The sequence below is a fragment of the Rhopalosiphum padi genome, chromosome 1, assembly GCF_020882245.1.
Source record: "Rhopalosiphum padi isolate XX-2018 chromosome 1, ASM2088224v1, whole genome shotgun sequence".
Lineage (NCBI taxonomy): Eukaryota > Metazoa > Arthropoda > Insecta > Hemiptera > Aphididae > Rhopalosiphum > Rhopalosiphum padi.
Genome location: NC_083597.1, coordinates 22,220,435 through 22,233,284, shown reverse-complemented (window position 1 = coordinate 22,233,284; position 12,850 = coordinate 22,220,435). Strand labels below are relative to the sequence as shown.

Sequence of the window (12,850 nt, the reverse complement as noted above, 5' to 3'; positions counted from 1 at the left end):
GGTATAAATTATGTTGTATTTATAGTAAAAGAGTCATAATCTGATATGGTTTATTTAAAATTGTCAAATTTGACAACTGCATCAAATTGAATTAGGTAATATTAATTATTGAAATTTAACTTCTCATATTACACATGCGCAGGCATTTTTTTTTAAATTGTATACTTTCTTTACTATCTGAACAAATTATTTTCATAAAAAAAATTCATCAATTAATTAATAGGTAATTAGCTATTGAAAATCTTTCGGTCAGGATTTTCTATAATTTAACGATTAATGTTTTACAATTATCAATGTGCTCAATAGATACCAAATAATTTATATATTATTACTGTAATATATACATATATTATAATTTTAAATTGTTGTGTAGAGCTCCCACTTGTTGATTAAAATACATAAATAAATAAAGCTGTTAAAAAAATAAAACCAAACTTAATTTAATATAAAATGTAATTATGTGATAACTTAATTAAATATAATATATATATATATATATATAAAAACATACTTAACAATCTTCGAACTATCTTCTACTTCCACCACCCCAAAAACATCCCATATGCATGTATGTTATGATTGTATATATATTATATATATGTATGTCTGTGTGTGTATGTGTGTGTACATTATTCGTAGATGCACATTTTAATTGAGAGTGAAAAACGTACACTAGATTTATTCATTTTACGAGTCGGTTATAGTGGCCATTAAGTTCACATGTCACTGCAGATCCTGATGTGTTCGCTATGCAGACAATCTGCTAATTTGGACCAGCCTGAAATGGTGTAAACAATCAGATTAGGTGTTGAAGACATTTATGATTAGGTGTTGCGGTGTATATGCCAGACAACGCCAACTAATGCCGCACTTGTTAAATAATCGCCGCCACCGGTTTTGGTGATGATGGTATTATTATTATATTGTCAAATGTATGTAGTGACGTATAACAGCAATTGCGCGTATAGACAGAATTTAAAATAAAATCAGTTTTAATATTATCTATTATAGCAAAGAGAAAATTTATTTAAAAAAAAAACTTATTAGCACCATGACGTACGTATTCATAATATCATATATTATTAATAATACTCAAATTATAAATATATGATACATCAGCCAAGAAAATGAATCGTAAATACTATTATGTTGGTATTTTATTTTTTTATTTTTAGTGCATCAAAAATAGTGAGGATAACGTACAATTCTTATGAAATCTTCAATAATTAATCACACAATATGTTATAGACATTTTAGAGCTCTAATCTTACACAACTAATTCATACTGATATTAATATGAAATAAAAACACATTACACAATATACTATGTATCCGTAATCCATATATAATAAATATAATAATAAATTATTGTTAGTATATACTCGTAATATTAATTTCAACAATTTATTTAATGACCAACTGACAGTTGGAAATAAAAAAAATATTATAATTTGTTTATTACCCATCGAATTTTAAACACGTTTTAAATTGTATTCTAGTTATAAAGTGTTATCACCGGGAATTTTTCTTCATTAGATTTGTAACATGTTACATAATATTATTATATTAAAAATGTATAAATGCATAAAAACTATGGTTATTACTTATTGTTATCTTAAACGACAGTGTATATAAAAAAAATAATGTAATTAAAATTAATAAATTATTTTCAAGTGTAAATTGCACAATAGTAATTGAAAACATTAAGTTTAAGTAAAGGTATAATTTAAGTCATATTTTTATTGTCAATGTTTATAGATACCAGAAGATACCAATATACGTATTAAACATAGTATACGAGTCCATATCATCACAATATAAAAAATAGAAAAAATGACTACAATTTACTAATTTACAACTAAAGGTTTCACTAAAAATTAAATTATCACTAAAATCCTTTATTTTATACAGAGTCAATACTGTCATTCAAAACTCTCATGGACAATTCAGAAAGACCTGAACTGGCTCTGAGACTTATTCAGTTATTCATGTAAATAATTAAGTTAATTAAACGCGTAGAGTGTAAAACTGTGAGATTTCTCAAAAGGAGATTATATTATTATCTGCTGCGTTATTGTTTTCATAGTATATTATACTCGTAAAAATATTATAAGCGTAGTATCGATCATATAAGTTTTTGTTAGGATACATCAATTTTAATGCAAGATATAATTATAAAATATAATTATTTTCAAATTGTAAACCATTTAAAATTTAAAATGACGATAGTTTATTTTAAAATAAAATATAAAAACTTTTACGTGTGTGCCTAAAAATATTATTTTCATTAAATTTAATGAAAGATCAACTTAGAATAATGTTAAATGGGAGCCAGTTGAAACGTCGACAATCAATATATCGACAAATTACAATATCGACAAATTATATAATTAAAATTATTATTATTTTAATTTATTTAAATAAATATGAATAAATATAAGGATATGAATTATAAAAATCAAATAAAGTATAAAATACGAAATACGAATTATATAAATAAAATAAATATTCTTGGATATAGATATAAATAAAAATAAAATGTATGAAACATGAAATAAAATAAAATTATAATGCCACATACTTTGTCCCAAATGAAAGAGACATAATCGACTTTGACTTTTTGTGAACTCTTGTTTAACTGCACTAATAGCCGCTTGTTCAAAATCGGTTAAAATATAATCAGGCTGTAAAACTATATTATTTTCCGATGCATAGTGTTGTAAATCTTGAAACATACGAATATAACATTGTTTAGACTTACTACTTAAGAGAGCAAAAACCAGAGGTAAAATTCGCGAATTTCTACAATGTCCAATTGGAGCATGAATTGAATATAACTGGTGGAATATTGTTGGTACTGTCTTAAACGTAGGCTCTGCGAGGTAGGTACATAAATAATCGTACACGCGTGTTGTCGAAATGATCGAAATGATTTGATTTGACCACACCATCACATAAGAAATACCTACTATTTATTTTATCCTTATCTTTTTATACTAAATATAAAATAATATAATGTATAATGTTAAGTATAAAAGAGTAAAATAAATTAGTCTGACATAATACAATATGCCATATTAAGCGTTTGTAACTTGTAAGACAGTATCAACATCTGCGGGTAAAATATCCTCTTAACTTATTTGTTTAGTACCATCAGGCATCAATAACAGTCCCAATGTTTTGTAAATTTTGCTACTACCTAAACACTTAACAATTTTTTTTTTTAGCATATTTAGACAAACTTTTTTAAGAGTTGTAACTAGTAAACATTAACTTTTTTTCATCTATTTGTATATCTATACTGCACACAAAAATAAAAATTACATAAAATTTTTTTTTATAAAAATTTAACGCAATTTTAATACATTTACCTATTAATTGTACTCGTATGTAAAAGTTCTTAAAAGAACAATTTATATCTTATATATTGTAGTAAATTTTTAAGCTTATTTGGGAAGCTTTAAAATGTATATGAATACATTATTTAAAAAAAAAAAAAAAAACTGTTTATTTAAAATACCTATAAATAACTTATAATTAGTCTAAGTATGGTTAAAATTGCATTGCGTATAACAAACAATAATAGATTATAGTAGATTGTTTCAATTATTTACGTTTAATATTTTTGAATAAGTATAATATAACAAAGATTGTTTTAGGAAAATTTTGTTTTCTATAAAAATGCCGGTTTTTTGTGAATATATTTATAGCTACCAGAAACTCTCCTGGGGGTAAAGGTTCAGACTTTTTACTACTCCTAAAGGTGACGCCAAACATAAAAAAAATAATTTTAAATCAATATGATTTTCATCGATTCACTCAGAATCTAAAAGAGTATATATCAGTATACCTAATATTAATAGTCATTATGTTTTACGATGTTTAAATTTTTAAGAGTTCTAAAAATGCGATATTTTAAATAAATAATTATTATTATTTTTATAGTACTGGTTTTAATATATTTAAGTCTCTGGATAAATTCTCCTAAAATTCTATGTGAAACCTGTCTATTTTATATAGTTATATAGAAAATTATGAATACGAATTATTGTGCAATGATATTTTGGTGATGAAATCAAAAACTTGGTTATATAATATAATAAACAATTTCATGTGAAAAAAGTATACATTTATAAACTAGGTTCTTACAGGGGATCTATACGCATAATATAATATATTAAATGTTTAAAAGAAAACAAATTGATCGGAGCGGCAGCGGTGACGGCGGCTGTTCCACAATCCCACAATGAATCTGCGACCAAAATGGTTTTAAACCATTGTGTTATATATTATTATGTATGGTACTGTGGTGTATGGTATCACCGAGTGTTTATCCAGTAATATTTTACCCCTATATGTATACATGTACAAATGATTTGGTGAAATTTATTAATCTCGCGGGTGCGTTTATGTTGAATTATGTGTTCGCCATCGCCACCCTTTTATTATTTGGCTACCGAACAGCTGAAAAATGTTTTTACAACGTCTGAGTGTCTGGTCTCGACAAATGATCATAACCCTAAATCATCGTTTTCTCTCGTTTCTTGTTAATATGGCTAGTGTATAGCTTTAACCAGGGTTATTATTTTTCTATGCGAAACTGACCATTTGTCTGCTGAATAATTGGGTATACCCAAATGACCGGAGACGTTTTTTTTCCAACATAATAATATTATATTATATATAGCGGTTTCCATTTACATTGTCTCGATCGTACTCGTAATATAGTACAGACAAATATCGTTTGCTATTCCACCAGATATTATTATATTGTATTAAGTTCCGCGCCGGTCGACTTTAAATTAAAATCTTCAAAAGTAAAATTTACGTAAGTACATTTAGTATGACAATACCCATACATATAAATTATTATGTTTATTGTGTACATATATATTATTATTATATAGTTTTCCGTCCTTGAATGGAAGACGACGGCATTTGGATTTTCGCCGCCAATTGTCTGGACGTAACCGAGTTACAAAATAACGATTACTTAAATTTGATATCGTAAGAAGAATTCTGTAGAAGTAATTTTATTAAGTAAACTCATTTCTCGTAACTTTTAAAGTTGTATCCTCAACAATTCAATCATAAATCATAGAAAAGTCTACTTTTCTTAAAGACATATAATAAAGTACAAAAGTCAGTGTAAATTCAATTTCATATATTTTATAATTTATACCTATGCATACGAATATACAATTGACACATATTTTAATATATAGGTTATGTATATTAATTGATATATCATATTGTGATCACCGTGATCGCTGATAAAAAAAAAACATACAATTCTTTTCGTGAAATATTAAATAATTTACATTTATTTATATATGTATTATTGTTGAACAAAAGTTACTTTTTTCGATCAAAAATAAATTGCATTGAGTGCAATTGATATGTTTTTCTATACTTTCTTAAAAATGGACAATTTTTTAAAAATCCACACGATTTGTTTTCTCTCAATTTTCACGAATCGGAACTGGTATAATTCTAGACTGAACACGTTTTAAAAATAAATGTTGTAGATACTGGAAAGTGCATCAGTTAAAACTATTCTCCAAATTTGGTAAACACGTTTTCGCTCATGGTTTTCGGATCACCGACCATGTGTTTGTCTTATAATAATACGCGTTTAACCTCATAATTTATAATGTATATATATATAGCTGTCGATAGGAATAAAGATTTTTAGGAGTATCCATATAGTAATCCCGGTATTTGCAATCTTTACATACCTGACAAAAATCACGACAACACTATACCTATATACGTCATGTCACCGCTTATCGTCTATAAATTTCTACAGAGTGCGCTCGTTATGAAGGTGAAATCTTAATCCGATACTTCCGAAATACACAGTGATTTTGCTAATTAATTGTCAATCAAATAATGTTTTACATAAATTAAACAACTTGAAACATACAATTTGTATAAAAATATTTTTCATTTCTTCCCAAGTTTTAGATTTTTTTTAAATTATATTTATTAAAATGTACATATTTACACAATATTTTACAATACTATTAATATGTATTTATTAATTCCATTTTGCGTAGCTTCGACGCCAACAATATAAATTCAAAATTATGTACTGCGGCAGAGTATACAAAACAAATCATCATACGTGCGAAGGAAAATCTACACGATTAAACGTAAGTATAATTATGTACTTATGGATACTATTTGGTATGAAATCCAATGTATGAAATAGACTTATAATAATGTACTCCATTATGATTATAATTATTGCAACAGGTGCTCATCATATCTAATATACATTATTACGTTCATCACCCCAACACCACCAATTTAAAAAACAAATACATACAAATTATCGATAATATGTATAATTATTAATGGATCAAATTATTTAACCCGATCGGTGTACCACTTTTTTTTTTTTTTTAGAGGAATTAGTTCACATAGGGAAGCCTTTTTCCAGTACTGCGCTGTTTTTTTGTTTAGTATAAAAAATGATCATACAATATCTTATAAATTACGTTATAAAATAGTAAAAACATTAAAATTTCGATTCAAAGTAGGATTTTTTAGAAAACTACGTAACTGCCCCGAATTATGATCGTACTAACTCATATAAATCACGTACTAAACTATTGTACTATTATTTAAACTATTGTGTAGTAACAATTTTTAACCATGTGTGTGGCTCAAATCCCATCATTTCGAATCCACCCACTGTTTTTTTTTTTTATGGTAACGGTATATAACAAAGGTTATTGTTTTTGAAACTCGTCGTATAAATGCATACAAATCACATATTAAGACATGTTTGTGTAAAAAGTTTTCCAGTAAAATTCTAAGCGAGTGAGGCCGGGACGATGCACGTTTTTACGTTGTCACATTATCGTGCCCCACTGCCCCTTAAGTGTGTAGATTTGATGAAACGGCGGATGGTGATGCCGCGGCGAATCACTAGCGACACTAGCAATGAGGCGCTCGCGTTAACTGGCTGTATGGATCGTGTCCAATGCACAGACTGCTGCCGAACGGGGTGCAAAACGATCGTTTATCGTTCCCGCGGACAGACGACAACCCTTTACTTATACACGCTCGCAGACATGGGCATAATATACGTATATAAATACGGCGTACAGCAGCAGCGTGAGTTGTAAAAATCTGGGAGCGCAATAAAAATAACCGATTCCGGATTTCGACGTCGTCATATATATATATACACGAGACAACGACCTCGGTATCAGTATAATAGTATTATTATATTATATGTATATATATATATATATATATATATTGATAGTTGTTGTACAGTGGCAGTGCAGTAGCGGTGGACGAAACGGTAGTGGAGCGGGAAATGTATAAACGGCTTTGCACTGGTGTAGGGTGTGGTGGGGATGTTGAGGATGAGGCGGCGGTCGTTTTTAGAGCCGCTATCAATCTTGAGGGACCGACGGCGCCTCGGCTACATGGCGCCTGACACAACCCTCACGTACACCCGCCCCGGCGGTGGAACTTTGGCGCAAGAGCGGGTGGCGATCTATCTATCTATCCATCTATATATATATATATATATATATATACTTATCGTATATAATATGTTTACATGCTACGAAGCGGAGCTGAAACGGATCTTTTTAAAAGTCTGCCCCGAGACCTTTATATTATATTGATAAAGTTACACCCGCACTCACGCACGCCCGCACAGGACATAAAGGCAATTGTCATTTTTCTTTTCTTTTTTTTCTGTAATTATATTTTATACAATAAACGCTTTTTGGATATCGAAACAATACATAATTTAACGTCATCGTTGTCAACGATTTTTCTTTCCCCGAAGAGGACTTCGTATTTTTTCCCATCGTTTCCCACGATTTTGTCATTATTTCTCGCTTCGCTGCGCTCTAATATTCACAATGTTGTCATTTTATTACATGTATTTTAAGATATTATATTGCGTAATGTCAATGGCTGTGTACAACTGTTAAAATCGTTCTTATGACGATTAGCAGTTTTCACATAATAATATAATAGTAACCATCAGTGGATATTATCTCCACATTTCTCTGTTAATTTTTTTTTTTTTTAATCCAGAATGAATCAAGAAACGTATTGATTTTATATGACGCGTAATTTTTAATTATCTACGAGATTTTTCATTAGAAAAGTTAATTTTTTTTAAGTCGTAGGTACAGTAGTTTTAGAACGATAACGTTGAATAATATTATATACTATGTAGTTGTGGGTGTTTTTTACATTTGAATAGGCAACCATATTTACTATTGAGTAAATTTAACATTATGTTTAAAGGTTTAAACGTTTTAACAATACATTTATAAAGGTATACATCACGCATAAACAAATACTATAACCATTTTTTTTTTTATTAAATCTAAGAATAAGGATGATGCGTTTGAATAAAATAAGTTTAATTTAACTGCACGGGAGTAAATATATAACTTATTTACATGTAATACATTTTATTGGTCAAGAAAAATATTTAAAATTCCTTTTCAACTAGTTTTCACCGTCAAACAGTTTCAGGTATATTTTGTTGTTCACTGGATGTTTAAATAAAATATTAGATATTTATAAAAAAAATAAAAATCTGTTTTTTATGTGTAGTTTAGAATACATAAGGTTCAAGCAAAGTGATTAATATTATTAATATAGGTATACAACATTTCTAGATTTAATAAGAAATAGACAAATAACTGTTTGAGTGCCGCCAGTGTATATGACTACCTGTCTAATGATAACATAACCTAAACTAACCTAACTTAATATACTAATTACATAAGGACTTATAAATCCCAACAATAAATTAAACAACTTTAAAGTTATAAAAATGTCTATCTGGCATCTGAAACAAAATTCTCTATTCTCTTTTACTGTGTTATTAAAAAACTATTCACAATAGTAATAACTAATAAACTAATCCACGGAAAAGGCTGAACAGATAGTTCAAACTCGTTCATGTCAAAATATCTGTATCACTATTTTATATTGTAATCACATATTTAACTTACCAGTTTTATGCATATTATAAATAAAGCAATTTAATTAAAAAAATAAAAATAAAAATATGTATATATTTTACAATATAAATAATTTAATAAATAAGAATATATTTTTACAAACGTAATACCTAAGTACAAAGTATTCAATTTTTTTTATATTTTTCTTAAAAACATGTAATAGTTTCTTAGATTTATGACATATATTAGTTATTATATACCATGAAATAAAATTACAATATTTTTCAAACATTTTCTATGGAGAAAAAATTATAATAAAAGTAAGTTATTAATTATTATAATTTCGAATATTAGTTCCAACTAATAATACACTACCCATAAACCACTTTCAGACCTTGAAACATAGATATAATGATAAAATTCATTGTTTTATTTTTAAGTATGTATAATGTAGAAGACGAGTAGTATAATCTTTACTTGGTTTTTGATAATTACAGTCTATGCAACATGTCGACATCGTTAGGTATAATATGCGATTTACTTAAAAGATATATTCTATATGTTTCATAATTAACGTAATACAAAAGAAGTTAATAAACTTTGAGTCTAAAATAGAAGAGAAATAATAATTGTTTTTAGGAGCAACCCAAATCGTTGTTAGTTTATAACTATTTATTTCTGATATTATATTTTACTATATTGTTGTGTGTTCATGGATTTAACTATATGCAAGTCACGATGCATAAAATTAATGACACAATTTTTGAATATCATATTATTATTTATTGATTACTATTATATAGGTTTTATTTACCATTTATTTATTAATAATTTACATAATTTAAGATAATTTGTTGAATCAAGTAATCAAAAAGTCAGTGGCAGTGTCATAGCCATGTAAGCGTATACTTGGTACCTAATACAGTAATACCATTGGAGAAGTGGCTTCTTAACATTATTTTATATTACTATTAATTTTTTTCATATTAGCTGGGACATTAATATAATGCGAATTTATAATAAATAATTCGTTATTTGTATAATGTTTATTTTATATATCTTTAGTTATTCACTTCTTAGCGATTCATGATCGTACAATTTAGAGGTAAGTCACAAAATATGATAATATTATAATATGTACAGATTTACTTTTATTATTATTATTATCTCATATTCTAACACAACTGACTGTAGATTATAAAATCTAATCTAAAATTATAGATTGGTTTGTTGTTAAGATTTGTACCTTGTACAATATATTGTCTCAAAACAAAAAACATATTTGTATTATAAATGATCTACCATCGCACACCAGTTGCTTTTTATGTATTTTTTTAATAGTATGTGGATTATTCAAGAAAAAATTGCATTTGTGTTTGTGAACATGATAGTTATCATAAAACATATTAAAATATATAGATATAACATGTATACGTCTAGTATGTGTGTTCTATAATTACCAAAACTAGAAAAATTAATCTAGTGCCTCCCTTCACCAAAGACAAAAATAATTAGCCATGCACGGCGTTAGCGTAGCGATGTTAATACAACAACGCATTTGATTGTCCGTACAATTTATCCATAAAAACCATAGATACAGATTTCAGATTATTTTAGGTTTTTACAAATTTTTTTTTAAAATATGGAAAAATAATATAACTGGGGTAGGCATTATTCATTCTTATGAGTGCACTATTTATTTCTTTAGGTTGCGATTGAAGCGGAACGTTCGAGCACTAAAATAAACTATTTATACATAAATGTTAATTTAGGTTTACATAGTATATAAAAATAGTTAACAATATTAGTATATTAAAAATACTACCGAGAGAGGAAACATCAGTTCTCCCCTATGTCATTTGGTGAGATTCGGTGGGTTAATTTTCGTAAAAAAAAGCGAAAAAAATAACCCGTGTTCTCTAAATAAATCGCTCACAAATTAAAGCACACATGGAACATTTATACAGTTTATTAGTTATACATTCATGACACAAATTTAAACGATTCATAAACTATTACTCAGAATTTATTGTACGGACAAATGTAATAATGTATTTATGTGTTTTCATATATACATTATTTAATATTATACAAGTTTATAATATAACTGTAATATTAAATTATTGTATATTAAACTTTATTAAAATACTTTTTGGTCACAAAAAGGAGACACATCATCCAATTAACCAGTGCCTGATTTAAGCAATTACCTTTTCTAAATGATTAGTTACAACACAATAGTAATTGTACAAGTTTGAATAAAATTGGATAACCTCATATCACTTGCTACAGTTAAAAATAAAATAACTAAAACAATAATATTATGATATTGTTATTTATTCGTTTTCAAATGAACTTTGAAATAATTAATAGGAATATGTAAATAAAACAATTAACATAATATAATTAATATTGTCGCAAGTTTTATTTGAATTCTTTGCTTTTAGATGGTACCTAATTGAAACTATAGGAATACAAATATATATTTTAGTATATACGGACTTTACGTTTATACCAATAAATATTATCATATGAAACCTCGTCCCTCTCGCTTTCAAAATACAATTAGAATAAAAAATATAGTCTATTGCTAAACCAATTGTGAGTATACCAATTGTAACCACTCTACTGTGCTGACTATTATTATATGTGATTTCTTCTTACGATTCAAGACGATTTTCAATAATATAAATTATCCATGAATAAACCACGATCTTCATTATGGCCCATTTGCAATGAATTACGAATTATCATCAAGTTCAATATCCATTATATAACTTATTATACTAAATTTAGAGGTCCATTCTAAGGTATCACTTTGCAACAAAACGAATTCATAGATTTATTTTTTATTTTTTTAGTTTAAAATTTCAAGTTCAGTAAAAAATAAAAACATATTAATTAGGCTTAGATATAATTATTAAATGTTTAAATAAACGGTTACCAACATTTACCTATGTGCCAACTCACTCCGTCCATATATACTATAAACTCTTATAGTTTATCAACTAAACTTGTTTAAAATTCGATTTTTATGCATTGAAATTCTCAGAAAAATATTCTGCTAAGAAATTTGGAATTTAAAATGAATGATGTCATTCAAAAACTTAATTTAAACAAAAACGATAAACATACTAAAAAATACCATTAAATACATTCATATTTGTTGAGATAATTAAGTGTTTACTGTTATAAGAATCACCGTAAGTACCATGCATATACTTATTGTATATATTATATGGTATAAAATATTATAAATAATCACTATAGGTGGATATTATACACGCAGGTGTGGCTATTGTTATTATGCATAAATATTGTAATTACATGAAAATAAAAGACTTTATTAGAGTTAATAGGTAATGTTAACCAGTCCCAGTATTTAACGGTTAATTTACCTCCTCAATTTCATTATTTATTCCTATTCGATGAACTTCACTAAAGGGAGGTAGCATGAATACTGTAAGTTTCAAATACGTTTCAAATACTAATCACTAATATCACTAATCAGTTACTACGATTTGTACGTTGTACCAAATATAAAATTCCACAGAGTTAAAGGAACGTAATATATTGGGTAGAATTTTTCTTCCGTTTGAAATAATAATAAAAATACTTTTTTACTTATCTAACACATATTAAAAATTAAAATGACCTAAGCAGATATGTGGATTCTGAATAATAACCCATAATATTATATTTAGTTAAGTTTGTATTTTCGTATAATATTTCATTTGGTGTTTATTTTTGTGTTTACATAACATATTTTTTTTTTATATATTAATGACGAACATCATGTTAATTATAATTATGACTAATGTGATTTTTAACTTAACTTATTCCTATATATCTTATAAAATCTGTAATTAATATATATTAGAAATTAACCTAACTAA

General features: G+C 26.8%; 1 long non-coding RNA gene across 1 annotated transcript in view; it reads left to right on the top strand.

Moving 5' to 3' along the window:
- LOC132918249 (uncharacterized) overlaps positions 1-12,850 on the top strand; it is a 34,410-nt gene that overhangs the window by 13,732 nt on the left and 7,828 nt on the right. Inside the window, exon 3 of the long non-coding RNA XR_009660431.1 lies at positions 6,060-6,155. This is a non-coding gene — a long non-coding RNA (uncharacterized LOC132918249). The remainder of the gene's footprint in view (positions 1-6,059; positions 6,156-12,850) is intronic.